Here is a 16,274-nt window from a genome sequence, read left to right on the forward strand (position 1 = left end):
TGAGTGATCTCAGTCAGACCTACGGATTTGGCTGACACCTATATACACTTGTGTGCTCAGCTGGTAAAGAATTTGTCTGCAATGTGGGAGACCTGGGTTCAATCCTAGGGTTGGGAAGATCCCCTGGAGAAGGGAACGGCTACCCACTCCAGCATTCTGGGCTGGAGAATTCCATGAACTGTATAGTCCATGGGGTCGCAAAGTCGGACACTACTGACTTTCATATATATATATACTGATGGCTCCCACATCTTATTTTCGGTCTCTCTGTTTCTCTTAACAGATGTGCACACTCAGCTGCTCATTGGCTCTTTCCAACTGATGACCCATAATCATATATAGCTCAAAGTATTAAATTATATTTACCAACAGCATCCTTCCCCAACATTTTCCCTCCTTTGTCCTCTCACTCAAAGAACGACGTTATTGCTGTCCAACCACCTAAGCTCCAAACTTAGGTATTGTTTTCACCTTCTTCGTTCTCTTCGGTATTCAGCTGGCTCCCAAGTCCATAAATTCAACCTCATTAGCCTTGCTCAAATCCACTCCTTCATCCTCTCCACCCCTACCACGCTACTGCCTTAGGACAGGCTTTTATCAATCCTTCTTCAAACTGTTGTAACAGAGTCCTAAATTACTTCTCCCTCTGCCAGTTCTTTCCTGAAACCCGCATGAGCATCTATACTACTGTGAAGGTTTATCTTTCTACCAGGGGAGTCTTTCAATTGCTTCCCACACAGTCAGAACCACATGCAAGTTATATAGCTCCAGCTTCAGTACCCGTGGCTCACTCATGAAACATAATTGTGCAGTTTTCAGAAAACTGCCATCAGGAGTTCCTCTGAACAGACTGTTCTTTCTACAAGAATGCCCACTCTCTCCTTACTGGCCTAATGTGTACTTGAACTTCAATATTCAGATGAACTTTTAAACTCAGATACAGTGATATTTCTTTCAAGAAGCCTTTCCTGTCTCACCTGTGAGTTACAAGTCCTGCCTCTCTCTCCTTATGGTATTCTTACACATTTCTATTTCAATATCACATGAGATGTAATAGCTGCATTCCTTGTTCTGCTTCTCTACTAAACCACGAAGATGGTGACTTCGTATCTTTGATTCTGCATTCCCATGTCTAAAAAACTCAAAATTTCTGGTCTCAATTCCTCTTTATACTATTAAAATTACTGAGTACACAAAAGATTATTTGTTTATGGGACTATATATTAACAATATTTACCATACTTAAAGTTAAAACTACTAATTTAAAACATAATTTAAAAACAATAAGCCAATCATATGCTAACACAGATAACATTTTTTTTTTGCCGAAGAGTCGTTGCATTTTCTAAACAAAATCTTATTGATAATAGTAGCATTGTTTTACATTTTTATAGATTGTATTAATGTCTGACAAGAAGACAGCTAGATTCTTATCTCTGTTTCTGAATTCAATACATTAATGAGATATGTAGTTTTGCTTCATATATATGTAGAAAATCTACCTCCATAAAGATATAATTAGAAGGAGAGTATTATTTTAATACCCTTTTTTCAGATAATTGTAGCTATTTTACTTTGAAAATATATCTAAACTCAACAGTAGTAGTTCCTTAAGTATGAGATGCAATGTAAAATCTAAACTATACTTTTTATACAATGTGATATTGAAACCCATGGCATTTTGAATGGTTCTTTTAACCAATGCATAATTCTGTACCATCTTGCATTAAAAAAAACAAAAAACAAAAAACATTGGTTCATTACCTTATGTAGATCTTCCAGATTTCAACATTTGTTTTCAATACAAAATAGTTACAATAATATCACTACCAGTCTCATTATATCTGTCTCAAACCTTTAAAATATTACTAAGTTGTCAAACTCATGTGATGGATATAATTCTTTGAAAATTTTAATTTTAATGGAAAGCTTAAAATTACCATTGGCAACAGGTACTTGTCAACTATTTTCCTTTAAATGACAGCTCATCTCATTCATTTTAAGGAAAATATCCACAAAATATTCAAGTGTGAATAACCAAAGTTTGTCTGTTAGTCATTCTTTCAAGTACAAATGGTGTTCCAAGAAAAAAGTGGTTTGTTCAGCTTGCATCTGAAATAAGCACCTGTTTTTTTTTAAAGCCAAACATCATGCTTCAGTATGAGACAATTTTATGCATATTTCACATTATGCACACAGAATATTAAACTGATGTGTTCTCAAGGATGGAGATTTAACAAAATTATTTGGCTTTAGCTTTTTTAACTGCTTCATTGCACTCAAGTGAAATCTGCGTGGGCAAGAGGTAGTGAAGAATACAATGACCAGTACAGTTTTGTGTCCCTGCCTTGATTCGTGCTAAGGAATCAGTAGTTTTACTTACTATTGCTTTTATACCATCAAGGTGGCACTAGTGGTAAAGAGTCCACCTGCCAATGCAGGAGACTTGGGCTCTATCCCTAGGTGGGGAAGATGATCTGGAGGAGGAAATGGCACCCAACTCCAGTATTCTTGCCTTGAGAATCGCAGGGACAGAGGAGCCTGGTGGGCTATAGTCCATGGGGTTGCAAAGAGTCAGATATGACTGAGCATGCGAGCAGCAGCAGCTTACACCATCAACATAAATGTCAACACAGTATAATTATAATCTTAGTATCTTAAGAGTTCTGACCTGGTGTACCCTGTTCTGGGTCAGTCTTAGGGGAAAAAAATACATCTCAACAGACCACACTTGGGGAACTGATTTAGACAACACCTTAAACATGATGAATGCACAAAACATTGCAAATGAAGAACTGAATGAATGAACCTGTGTTGGCTTTATCTGTAACAGTGATAGTCTTTTTGGTGGCTCAAAGAATATAAATAAATATGTATGCATGTGTGTGTGTGTACAATGAAGACCTGTCTGCTTGATGAAAAGTAGACCCTTGAGTCAAAATTGGAATGAAAAAGATAGACTGTGCCAAAATTTCCATTGTGATTTGGGCATATCCTAAAGCAAAATGATTAAGTGATTCCATTAACTGCACTACCATCAACTACAAGGGAATACAATATTTCTTCATTTCCTGTAAAGACTTGTACTTAGGCCATTTTAACTATTTTGAAAAAAATTATCTATGTAATACATAACTGAACTACTATTACAAACTTATAAAATAGGGGACAAAGATGGGAAGATTTTAAAGACTTAAAACTGAGTCAGGAATACTGACAAATGGACACAGTGCTTCCTAGGAGATGTAGTTTTCTACATTACATCCTTAACCAGAGAGTTGGTCACAAAATAGGTATATCTTAATGTTACGTAAATCAGAAACTCCAGATTTCTGGCAGAATCCCTAAAATCTCCCTGTCTTCAATCCTAATCTCATTCAAATGGCCTGTAATCCTGATCATCAGTGTTAAATTTAGCTTCTGTCAGTTAGGGGGGTTTGACATGAGTGTGTGTATATTCAGAGAGAGGCAAACTATTAGTTTCACTTAAATGGGAAATCCTTATCAACAACAGCAGAGAGGTGGTTAGCTGTAATTCTGCTGACATTGTGTGGAAAGGAAGTGGGTTATGTAAATAGATTTGGTTGGGGTATCTAACACCTTTTTAAGAAAGATATTTCTTTTCTTGTACTCTTCCAGAGTGACAAGTGTAATCCTGGAAAATTTTAATACAGAGACTACAAAGGCAGCAAGTGTTCCTGACAAGACAGTGAGTAAGTAAGTATATTAGGTGTAGCGTGTATGAGGTGTCCTTGTCCCAGGATTTTCAAATTGTGCAGACAGAAACTAAACAGATGTGGGGTGATTAGCTGTTCACTCCAGGAGCACAAATGTGGAGAGCTTGTCTGTCAGTGGAGCAAGTTTGCAAATATACAACATGGGAGACTTACCAATGGCCTTAATGAAGCATAAGCAATTCAGTGCTGAAAGCAAGTAGGAAGACTGTTTTTTTCCCTCTTTTTTCTCCCTTATGTAATACTTCTCTCATGTACTCTTAAAAAGTCATTTGATCCTTGCTGATCTGTGGAGGCAGAGTGCCCAATTAAATTACTTCCATTATAAAAGCACATACAGCCAAATACTTTTTATAGCACACGATTCCAAACCTATAATAAGGATCAAGGAAAAGTAGCACAAAAGCTTTTTAAAATTTAATAGAGACTTTTAAACAATTGGTAATACCAAAAAAGGTCAGAGAAAGTGCTTCCCTGTCAAGGGCTCAATTGGCAAAGAAATTATGAAACTGACATTTTGAAACGAGAGAACATTTTAATATTCATTCTATTGGGGTCAGGGCCAGGCTACCTAGAATAACAATTATATCCAAACAGAAGATGAAGACCTTCCAGGAAGAATTACCTTCAAGACAGGCTGTATACCTCTTCCCTTGAGATTTACACTAATACATGATAATAACTTATATATACGAGTTGTCCATGTACCAAGTACATTGTTAGCACTATATTTGGATTTTACCATTTGATCTTCACAATAATTCTATGAAATAGGTACTGCTATTATCTGTATCATACAGGTGCCAAAACTGTGGCTTACAATTTAACTAATGTGTGTAAAGTGATTGAGTGGTGCAGCCAATATCCAAATGCAGGGTTGCTAATTCTAGATGCTACATTCTTAACTATTGTTCTGGTAGCCTTCTAGTACATCTGCAACTCCCTATTGCATCATTATTAATTTAGATAATAAATAACTAATAAGCACTGTTATCAGGCACTGTGAGATGCTGACATCATAATAGTAAATAAATCATTCTTACTTATTCAGAAAAGCACAGTTTCATCAGCAGATCATTTCTTGGAATTGGTTCCATAAGACATTTATTGTCACGTCTGTTTTTCTAGAATGAAAACTAAAATATAGATTGCCCAGGATATTATGCTCAATGGAAAACAGAAGTACTGCCCACTGATTTCAGACAAGTGTTTTGTCCACTAAATATTACCACATGTCTTTTAGATAATCAGAAAAGTAACTGCTGACACCATAAAGTGCTATCCCCCCAAACTTGATAAACCACTTGATAAATCTCTAGATATAGGAGCTACATTAATATTTTTTACTTTGAAGTCTACGATAGTCATATTTTTAGAAAGGTAAACTGAAATCAGTGAAAACATAATAGAAAACACTAAATGTCTAACAAATGGGGTCTAGTTTAGTAACATAGGGCACATGAACTCCATGGGTATTGTGAAATTACCATTTATTTATTTTGGCCATGCCCTGCAGCCTGTGGGACCCTAGTCCCTCCCCGCCCACCAGGGATTGAACCCAGACCCCTGGCAGTGAAAGCAATGAATCGTAACCACTAGACCACCAGGGAACTAGTTAGCATTATTTTTTATTCAAAAGTTCAGTGCCAAGATGAACATTATCATAGTACATAGATAAAACATAATCACTCACAATGTATAAAAATTACATATTAATATAATTAAATCTAAAGAAAAAATTGAAGAGCTAGTATGCTAGATCAAGAGTTAGCAAACTTTTCATTAAAGGATCTGAGAGTTTCTATTCTATCTGTGCAAATGGGTGAGCATAGCTGTGTTCCAATAAAAATTTTACTTAAAAAACAGTCAGTGGGGCACATTTTACTTGAAGGCTATGGTTTGCTGACTCCGGTGCCCGACTATGGAAATATGAAAGAGTTTAAAGACATTTACAGTAGTGTTTTTAGTCATATTTTATAATACTGCTTAATAAATTTTAAAAAGGGGAAATTGTGTACTGTTCCTCATTTAAATTCAAATTAGTAATTCAAGTTAGTAAATTTTAATAATTAAAATTTATTATTTTAAGCCAATTAACCTTTACTCCCTCGAAATAATTTGCAAATCCAGGCTAGATTTTAGGGCAAGCAATCTTTATATTTATCAGACAGCAAAACTCTCCTAATTGCTGGGTAAAGTAACTCAAAATTCATGATCTGACCCTCAAGCTAGTCAACAATCATTTACGGAATGGTTACAAAGTGTTTTGTCTTTTCTAAGCATAGTGGGAAGCACCTTTTAAGAGTTTCCTTATTGTCAAGAAGCTTAAAACCTAACAGATGAGGCAACTACATCACCTTAATTTATGCAGTGGGACATTTGGCATAAAAAGTATGAATATCCATAGAAAGAACTGTCATGTCTAGTAACAAGAAACAAAAAGTACATCAGTTTTCAGAGGGTGGAATTACTCTAGTATATAAAAACATATGCACTCTTGTAGATTTTAAAAATTACTCTAGTATATAATCTAGGTGGTTCAGTGGCAAAGAATCCACCTAGCAATGCTGAAAACGCAGGACACACGGGTTCAGTTCCTGGGTTGGGCAGATCCCCTGGAGTAGGAAATGGAAATCCACTCCAGTACTCTTGCCTGGAATATCCAATGGACAGAGGAGCCTGGTGGGCCACAGTCTATGGGGTGGCAAAGAATCAGGCACAATGGAGCGACTGAGCGCGTACACACACACACACACGCACGTGTGCGTGCGTGTAATCTAGTATGTCAGTATCCATCTTAAGTAGATGTATATTCAATTTTAGTTTACATTTACATATTTCTTGGAGAAGGAAATGGCAACCCACTCCAGTACTCCTGCCTGGAGAATTCCATGGACCAAGGAATCTGGCGGGTTATGGAGTCACAAAGGGTTGAACATGACTAAGCTACACACACATGTATATTTCTACCTAATGTGGTATGCATTTAATTTATAATATCTTAGAAACAAATGATCAATACTTTAGGCTCTTACTTAATATTTATTTTCCAAGCTTCAATTTAATGGTTACAATGGCAGAAAAAATGGCCCAATTACTTGGTAAAGTATACTAGCATTATACCACAAAAGCAAAGAAAATATAGGGCCATTATTCTCCAGACAATGATAAAGGTGAACTTTTTCTAATAGCTAAATTATTTAAAAAAAAATCATTTCATAGGTAACTTCCAAAGTGCAAAGTATGTTGAGGAAGGAAATTATGTTAGAAAGGGAGGTAGCAGCCAGATCAAAAAAGATGCTGTCCTAAAATTCTCAGCTTACAGTCACAGGTGATGGGAAGAGTGCCACAGTGAGCATGTGCTGGGGAGGGAGCGATGGGGACATCTTAGGCAAAACTGAACGTGAGAATAAGTGATTGCTGCTTTAGGTCCAGAGAAGACAAGGGCCTGAAACAAGGAACTGCTATAAGAAAGCAGAAACTTTAGAAATATTTACATGGCAAAATAATCAGGCCTTGGTAACTGATCACATGTGGGAGACAGAGAAAAAAAATAGGAAGCAACTAGAATCTCTAGCTTAGATGATTAGGTGAAAAGTTGAAATATGGAACACTGAAAGGAGATTAAGGCGTTCTATTTGAGATAAGTTGAAAACATCCATGTGGAAAAAATGCCAGATTAGTGAATCATTATTAGATGCTATTCTAACATTAGCATTTAATATATGTGTTCTTTGTACCAGGAACTGTGCTAAGCACTTGCTTGCACATGTTCATTGAAGTCACATGATAGCCCCACGGGAATACACATTCTACAGGTAAGGCACCTAAAGTCTAGAGAGGTTAATAACCTCCCAAAGCACACACAATTACATAAATGGTAAAACCTGGTTTTTAACCCATTAAATCATACTTTTCACATTGACTCTTAACCACTACCATATCTTGTACTAATAAAACATCTCAATTTGAAGAACACTCCAAAAGATGATCCCTTTTTGCCAATGCTAGCCCCATAAGTGTCTCATCAACAAATGACTTGATAAAGAGGGTCACCCTGTACTGCACTTCACTAAGAGGTCAAGGACGGTTTCCCAGGTAGCTCTGCAGTAAAGAATCCATTTGCCAATGCAAGGAGATGCAGGAGATGAGGGTTTGATCCCTAGGTCAGGAAGATCCCCTGGAGGAAGAAGTGGCAACCCAACCCAGCATTTTTGCCTGGGAAGTCCCATGGACAGAGGAGCCTGGTAAGCTATAGTCCATGGGGTCGCAAAAGAATTGGACACAACTTGGTGACTAAATGAGAGCTTAACATATTCTTCTGTTAACTGGGGAAGTTCATACAAACTAGAATGTATCCATGCCCTCCTAAGAGAACATTTCAGCCAAGGTGAAATCTACAGCATCTACAACATTGCCAGCAGAGGCATGGCTTCTGGCTTTGGCCAACACTGATCTGGATAGAGACAAAGGGGCAGATTTGTGAGTTTTCAACTATATTTGAAAATAACAGAGATTGTACTGCTTGCCTTTAGTGACTATCATCTCAAAGTATATGTATTCATAAAATGAAGCTTGTTTCCTGACTTTTTGTGGTGAAAGTCCCTGATTTTTGGCAAGTTCTGCAGAAGATATGAAGAAAAGGTGGCAAGAATACACAAAAGAACTGTACAAAAAAGATCTTTATGACCTAGATAAGCATGATGATGTGATCACTCAACTAGAACCAGACATTCTGAAGTGTGAAGTCAAGTGGGCCTTAGGAAGCATTACTATGAAGAAAGCTAGCGGAGGTGATGAAATTCCAGCTGAGCTATTTCAAATTCTAAAAGATGACGCTGTGGGAGTGCTATACTCAAGATGCCAGCAAATTTGGAAGACTCAGCAGTGGCCACAGGGCTGGATAAAGTCAGCTTTTATCCCAATCTCAAAGAAGAGCAATGCCAAAGAATGTTCAAACTGCACAATTGCACTCATTTCACAAGCGAGCAAGGTAATGTTCAAAATCCTTTAAGCTAGGCTTCAACAGTACATGAACTGAGAACTTTCAGATGTACAAGTTGGATTTAGAAAAGGCAGAGGAACCAGAGATCAAATTGCCAACATCCATTGGATCATAGAAAAAACAAAGGAATTCCAAAAATATACCTACTTCTGCTTCATTGACTATCCTAAAGCCTTTGACTGTGTGGATCACAACAAACTGTGGAAAATTCTTCAAGAGATGGGAATACCAGACCACCTGACCTGTCTCCTGCAAAACCTATATGCAGGTCAAGAAGCAGATGTGGAGCAACAAACTGGTTCAAAATTGGGAAAGGCATACATGAAGGTTGTATATTGTCACTCTGCTTATATGCAAAGGACATTATGTGAAATGCCAAGCTGGATGAATCACAAGCTGGAGTCAAGATTTCTGGGAGAAATATTATCAATAACCCCATATATGCAGATGACACCACCCTAACAGTAGAAAGTGAAGAGGAACTAAAGAGGTTAAGTGAAGCTAAAGAAGCTAAAGAGGAGCTTCTTGATGAAGGTGAAAGAGGAGACTGAAAAGGCTAACTTAAAACTCAATATTCAATAAACAAAGATCACAGCATCTGGTCCCTTCACCTCATGGCAAATAGATGGGGAAACAATGGAAATAGTGACAGACTTTCTTTTCTTGGGCTCCAAAATTACTGTGAATGGTTACTGCAGCCATGAAGTTAAAAGATGCTTGGTCCTTGGAAGAAAAGCTATGACAAACCTAGACAGCATATTGCAAAGCAGAGATACCACTTTGCCAACAAAGGTCTGCATAGTCAAAGCCATAACTTTTCCAGTAGTCATGTGCAGATGTGAGATTTGGACCATAAAGAAGGCTGAGCACCAAAGAATTGATGCTTTTGAATTGTGGTGCTGGAGAAAACTCTCAAGGGTTCCTTGGACAGCAAGGAGATTAAACGAGTCAATCCTAAAGGAAATCAACTCCGAATATTCATTAGAAGGACTGATGCTGAAGCACATACTCCAATTTTTGGCCACCTGATGTGATGAGCTGACTCATTGGAAAAGATCCTGATGCTGGGAAAGACTGAGGGCAGGAGGAGAAGTGGATGACAGAGGATGAGATGGTTGGTGGCATCATTGACTTAACAGACATGAGTTTGAGCAAGCTCTGGGAGATAGTGAAGGACAGGGAAGCCTAGTGTGTTGTAGTTCATGGGGTTGCCAAGAGTTGGACACAACTGAGCGATGAACAACAACAATTTGGCCCTCAACGGAACTGGGGCTGTAAAGATGAAAAATGCTACTGGTCTACATACTGTGGCCTCATATTTAAGTTGCAGAATTAGCAGAGGCTCAGTAGTAAGAACAGTTCCCCAAAAGAGCTGCAGTAGCCTTGGGTCAGTCACATTGACCACATAATTTCCAATCTAGCTCTAGAATCATCTCATACAATTTTTCCCAAAGGAAAAGATCATATGTATTCACTTGACATCCTACACATAATTAGTGTAATGAGATACAGCATATAAAGTACCAAACACTGGGTATGGTGCACACAAATTGTTCAATATATGTTAGCTATTATTGTAAGTCATAGCAATATACTATAGTAATAACAATAGGGAAGCTTAATAAACATTTGCGCAGTTGTTGAACTTGCTAGTTCTTATGATCCAGAGTGCACTTTAAAGATAAGGTTGAAAATATCAAGTACAAAAAAGTAAAAAATGTAATTCTGTTTATGTCATTGTTATCAAAGGCAATATAAACTATTTATCTTTCAAAGAAAAATTAACATTTAAGATATTAACATTTAAAAAGGTGAAAACTATAACACTTTAGAAAACCATTTTATCCTTATAATAAAGTGTCTAGAATTTACTTAGACCCTGTTTTATGCTTACTGAAGGGAACTGTTTCATGTGTTTGGTATCTCTGGTAAATAATTGAGTGATGTTGCTTTGTATGTGGCTACAAATATTGAAGTAATGGCTCCTTTCTCATGAAAGCAGATTTAGATACCACTGACATTGCAACTCAGCAATATTTTTCACATTACAGAGGAAACAAGAGATAGAAAGCAAAGGTATTGAGTAAATTCATACATTTCCATTGACTCCAAGTGCACATCTAGGTTCTCTCTCCTTCGCGCTCTCTCTCTCTCTCTCTCTCCATATATATATATATATACATATATATATATAAATAAGGAATTGTTAAGCCTTAATCAGAATAAATTAATATACTGATGATCAACCAAACCTAATCTGATTTTTATTCCTTTTAACTTTTTATAACCTCTTGAGTGATATCTGCTCTATATCTATCCTGAAATATACTTAAGAAACCCACATAAAAGAAATAGAGGATTCAATAAAACTCAATTGTGTTTATAAATGTTCTTAAATAAATGCATAGTTTTTCTAGACTGAGAAATAAGTCATTTGAAAGGTCATCATAAATGCAACTCTTGCATATGTTGGTTTAGCTCTAAATGAAATATATTACTTATACATTAGTTATCTTAAATATTGAATGTTCTTAACTCCAATATATTTGCATTGCAGACAAGGCATTTGTACTGCTCAGTGTGATTAATGAATAATAATTCAATGAGGAACTTCCCTTGTGGTCCAATGGTTAAGAATCTGCCTTGCAACGCAGGAGAAGCAGGTTTGGTCCCTGGTGGGAGAACTAAGATACCACATGCCTCAGGCCAACTAAACCCGCAAACTGCAACTACGGAGTCTGTATGCCTTCTCAAGAGAGAAGTCCACATGTCTCAACAAAAAGTCCCACATGACACATCAAAGATCCTGTTTGCTGCAACTAAGACAAAATACAGCCAAATAAATAAATAAATAAATACTGAACCAAAAAAATAGTGACTCAATGAAAGAAAACTAAGATGAAAATAAGGTAATTGATTTTACCAAAGTTACAACTAAGAATAACTACAAGACAAGAATCTACGTCTTCAGATTTTATTTGTATCCTTTTAACTATTAAACCATGAGAGAAAAAGTTTTGTAAGTTGGTAAACATAATACTTAAATGAGGAGGGGCAGATAGCAATAATATCTGTTCATGCAACTAACTGGGTACCTGTGAGTGTTTAGGCCCATATGGCCAATGGGTGCTAAGAAACATACAGTGGGTTCTCTTGGTTTTCTCAGCTATCAAGTCAAATTGACTGAAACAAAGGCACATTTCACAGGCATGGAAGACAACTGATTTTGTTCAATCTTTTTAGCATTTTCCAGGTGACTACGTCTTCATAAACTGCCAGCAAAATCAAGTGGTTAAACTGCCTCACAGACTTTGGCTAGAGCATTAGAGAAATTGAATGATTTATGCAGGAGAAGATCAAGTAAGTTGCACTGTTTCCAAATGCTTGTACCTTGAACGAAAAGCTGAATGTGTAGTAAGAAAATAATTATTTTTCATTTTCTTCTAGAATTTCATGGTCTGGAATACCCTTCCCTATCTTTTGTTGAGGGTACAAATTTAACTCATTTTCAAGGTCCTGGAAATTTCCCACATCAACTCCTTTGCCTTTCCTCACCTTCTGCAACAATTACTTTTTCATGCTACATTTTTATATTTTTTGGTCTTGTTTGTATTTTTCTCCAATTAGTTTATAGGTGCATATAAAACAAATGAGTGCAAACAATCTCCTACCAGATTATATAACACTGCTTTTGTATTCTGCATACTGTACCAAGAGAATATGTATTGATTACCCCATGATAAATTATTGGTGTAGGAACCATTTCACTGAAATGTTCTTTATTTGAACTGGAATATGTAAAGATTTTTTTTCATTCTTTTTAATCTGCTACGAAGGTACTTTTTCTGTCCATCATTAAAATATAATCTCCCATTTTGACTTACTCTTAGTTTGAAACTTTGTACTACCTGTTAATGAAATGCATTTATGTTGTTCATGGATGACACATTATTGTGTTTCAGAAGCCCTGAAAATGGGACTTCCCTGGCAGTCCAGTGCTTAAGACTTGGTGCTCCCAATGCAGGGGGCACAGGTTCAATCTCTGGTAGAGGAACTCTGTACCAGAGATCTCTGTACGGGAATCTCTGCTAAGATCCCACATGCTGTGTGGTGTGGCCTCAAAACAAAACAAACCAACCCCCGGGCCTCTCTATGGCTCAGTCCACAAGTCAACATAAGAAATAAGGTTCAATTCTTGACCTGGGGGATGACATGCCGTGGAGCAACTAAGCCTATGCCTCACAACTACTGAGCCTGTGCTCTGGAGCCCAGGAGCAGCAACTACTGAAGCCCACACACCCTGGAACCTGTGCTCTGCAACAAGAAAAGCCACCGCAGTAAGAAGCCTGCAATCACAGCTAGACAGTAGCCCCCACTTGCTGCAACTTGAAAAAAGCCCTTGCAGCAATGAAGGTCCAGCACAGTCAAAAAATAAAATTGCAAATAAATAACAAAAGAGAAGTCCTGAGAAAATTAATGATTTCTCAGTAAAATGCCAACCGTAAGGTTTAATGCTAGGCCTATCATTTCAATGTTTTTCTTCCCACTTGATCCTGAAAACTCCAGGATTATGATCTAAGGAGAGAGATAAGAACTGGGGGAAAGGTGGTCCTATTGTAAGGTGAGCTGGAGAAGAACATTCCTTTCTTCCCTGTCACTAACCTCATCTTTTGTATTCTGCATTCTCTTTGAAGAGAATTTCACTCACTGAATTAGACAGGGACTCTTTCACAGCGTCTGTTCTAAGAACTGAAACACACTGGATTTTCTGAGAAATAGACGTGCTTACACAGCACAGAGTTTGGGCTTTTGACATGTTCCCACTTCTTCAAAAGACCTTTTACTGGGCTGTGTGTGCGTGCCTGATCAGCTGATTCAGTTGTGTCTGACTCTGTGACCCTTTGGAGTGTAGCCTGCCAGGCTTCAGAGGCCAGGTTCCTCTGTCCATCACCTCCGTACAGTTATGATTATTTAAAATATCACAACACATAATTCCCATATTATAATAATTGATGGAAACCTTTCCTTAAACAAATATATATTCTTCTCAAATCTACTTCAGTTGAATGCAAATAAAACAAAAATAAAATTTAAAAATGCATACTGCCTCTCAACAAAATCATTCCCTGTCACAGATATTTCAAGAAGGAAATTTAATTGACAAAGAAAAAAAGTGCATTCAAATAAACCTAAGGGGAAAGTATCTGTCTTTATTTTCATTATATACAAGGAGATGGGTACTTTGATCTAAGGATCAAATACAATATTCATGATTTCCAACATGAATTTCATAAGACTTTGTTTTCTCTTTAAATCATGCCTATTCTTGAACTTTATAGTAAAAGCTCTAGAGATCACATAAGAGAAAGATATAAAAAAGAAAAAAAATACACTTAAATTTCCATATCTCTACAGACAAAACCCTTGAAGACTTGGGAGTAAGCATCTGATATATCAGGTGCATTTAAAACGTCACACTGTTTACTTGGTAACTGCTTGCAACATGAAAAAGTCCCAATTTTTGCCCTGAGAAAATGGGAGTCACATAGCATTAGAGAAGTAATGCTTCATTTTAATAATCCAAGCCTAATTTGTAATATAACATTCAATTCTATTAAAAATCTTTTGATTGGGTATTCCTCTGTCTCTGAATAAATGACAAGACTGTTAATTGCCAATGGCTCTATGAAACACAATAGGAAGAATATAAACAAAAAAATAGACAAAGTTTCTAGTTTTAGCAAAATAGATACTTGTATTCTATATATTTTGGATCACCTTCACTGAAACAACAAGTAGTAACTCACTTCACTACTACAACATGGCTCTTAGTCTGCAGGTTGGATACACAGCTCGTCAAATCCCTTCCCCTGAACCATAATAATGAGAGTAATGACAAACCTATAACATAGTTTGCAAGTCTTCATTCTGCTTCCAAAACTTAATGCTATCATAGGTCTCCTGTGTATGTATTTTTAGTGCCCAGTTCCTAGTTCAGTGTTTAAAAATCTTGCTGATCCTGGAGTTGGAACAAAGCTTTCGGAAGCAATCAACTGCTCTTGCCATCACAGGTGCCAAACACACACACAATGTCCTTTTATTTATGGAAATACACACAGATCTATTTTGCATGTGCTCAGAGCCTGACACAAACACCACCTCTTTCCCACAGGCAGCAGGAAGGATGTGGTTTGAAGGACACGGTTGCTTCATCCAAGTGTTGTTTTTCAAAGAACTCTTGTTTTACACAGAATTGCTGAATGACTATCTAAATTTACGAAGATACAACTGGGCCGTGTCTGAAGTCCCCACTTTCATTTAACTAAAACTGGCATTAAAACAGATCATGAAATAGTTTTTCCCTTACCTTGAATGGACACATGCTGAAAGTGCGCTCATAATCAAAAGACATTTCTGTGAGCTGGTGACCCAGTAATTCCTTATGTCTAAAGGTCTGCTGCAACAATACAGGACTAGAATCGCCAGATGAAATGGTCAGAATTACCCAGTGGCTCGGTAAAATCAGCTTACTTTGAGTCTAATCCAAGGATAAATATATAGAAATCTCCAAGCAGTGGAAACTGTAAATGTTGTACATCTGCCCCCAAAACAGTAATACTGGAAGGTCCGTCATCATCAGGAAAATAAACATTTGCTAAATTCTAGGGCATTATCTTGATTCTACCTGAAGGCAAACAAGGACTAAATAATCATAAGTCTACAGTCTAATGGAAATATGGTTTAGTGGAAAAATGTAACATGTAGTACAAGGGACTAATTTCATCCCTCCAAACAGCAACAAACTCAGAACAAGCAATCCATCAAACCTGATTATCCAGCATTCCTGGAGCTCACTGACTTCATCATTTCACTTCCGAAACGCTCGAACTCTATGAACCTTTAATTTACAGCCCCTCACTCTTTTTTATTTTTTCCATTTTCTGGAGTCATCCCCCTCTTCCAGTGTATTAATCTACAGATGATCTCTCTTTTGAAGTCTAGCACCTTGCATTTCCCTGGAGCTTTAATTCACCTGGTATTTCTAAGCTCCTAAGAGAGACGCAGATTTTTCTACTCTGCAGATTAAGTCTTCTCATGACTTAAACTTACCTTCGAAAAAAGATGTATTGTTAGTTACCAACTGCTTCTTCAGCTTTGCATACAAAGTCTGGTCTCCTTTACAATTCCCCCAAAGAGTTCTGAGCTCAGGAGAATCTAAAATTTGAGAAAACAACTTTGGCAGCAAAACAGGTAAATTGCTGCTAGTGGTTTCTCTTGAATTACTGGAAGTTAATTCTTTTTTTTTTCTCTCCAGCCACTTCTCCTTTTTTTAACTAGTTTTTACTATATGTGATAGATAAAGTTACTTAGAACTACTGGAGTAGACATCAAATGATAGAAAAATGAAAGCCAGATGAAAATATTTTATTGGCAATACAGAGCTAAAAATAGCACCTTCTGAGAAAGCATACACAATTCCATCCACCAGGTAGAATATTACTCCCACCCCAAGGTATTAGATAAGCTTCCACGTT

The 16,274-nt window shown here is 37.0% G+C and overlaps 1 protein-coding gene across 1 annotated transcript in view; it reads right to left on the minus strand.

The window, feature by feature from the left end:
- CHRM3 (cholinergic receptor muscarinic 3) overlaps positions 1–15,923 on the minus strand; it is a 205,573-nt gene extending 189,650 nt beyond the window's left edge. Inside the window, exon 1 of the mRNA XM_043476991.1 lies at positions 15,850–15,923. The gene's annotated coding sequence lies outside the window, so the exon portion shown is untranslated. The remainder of the gene's footprint in view (positions 1–15,849) is intronic.
- Between the last annotated feature and the right edge of the window lie 351 nt (positions 15,924–16,274).

Source organism: Cervus canadensis, chromosome 8 (genome assembly GCF_019320065.1).
Source record: "Cervus canadensis isolate Bull #8, Minnesota chromosome 8, ASM1932006v1, whole genome shotgun sequence".
Lineage (NCBI taxonomy): Eukaryota > Metazoa > Chordata > Mammalia > Artiodactyla > Cervidae > Cervus > Cervus canadensis.